Below are 474 nucleotides of genomic sequence, written 5' to 3' on the forward strand. Positions count from 1 at the left end.
CTGCGTGGCACAGTGGAAATGTGCTGTTCAAGAGAGGCAGGATCCCTGGGACCAGCTGTTGGCATAATGGCTGTCGCTGGACTCCTATGTAGTTGACCACGGTTCAAGTCCTGGACTAGGCAGCTTAAACTCACACCAGGCGCGTGTGCGTGCGTGCCCAAGATCCCAAGAGGAGAAAGGATTGTGGCATGGCCATCCCCCCTGGGGGGTGATTTCTTGCTTTCCGTCTCTCTGTCTCTGTCTGTCTGGCGAGCACATGCACCCTATAGGAAAAAAAAACTCTCAAAAAAAAAAAAATCTCAAAAAGAAAGAGAGGCAGGATCCTGAATGAGTGACCATGGTCAGAGTTCCCAGCCAGTCAGCCTGGCACATGCTGGGCACACACATGGGTTCCCAAGATTCGATGGGCTGGAGAAATGGAGGAAAGGAAGTTTTGCCTGGCTAGACCTAGTGGAAGGTGTTCTTCTCTTTCCC

This window comes from Tupaia chinensis, unplaced genomic scaffold, assembly GCF_000334495.1.
Source record: "Tupaia chinensis unplaced genomic scaffold, TupChi_1.0 Scaffold145396_1, whole genome shotgun sequence".
NCBI classification, from domain to species: Eukaryota; Metazoa; Chordata; class Mammalia; order Scandentia; family Tupaiidae; genus Tupaia; species Tupaia belangeri.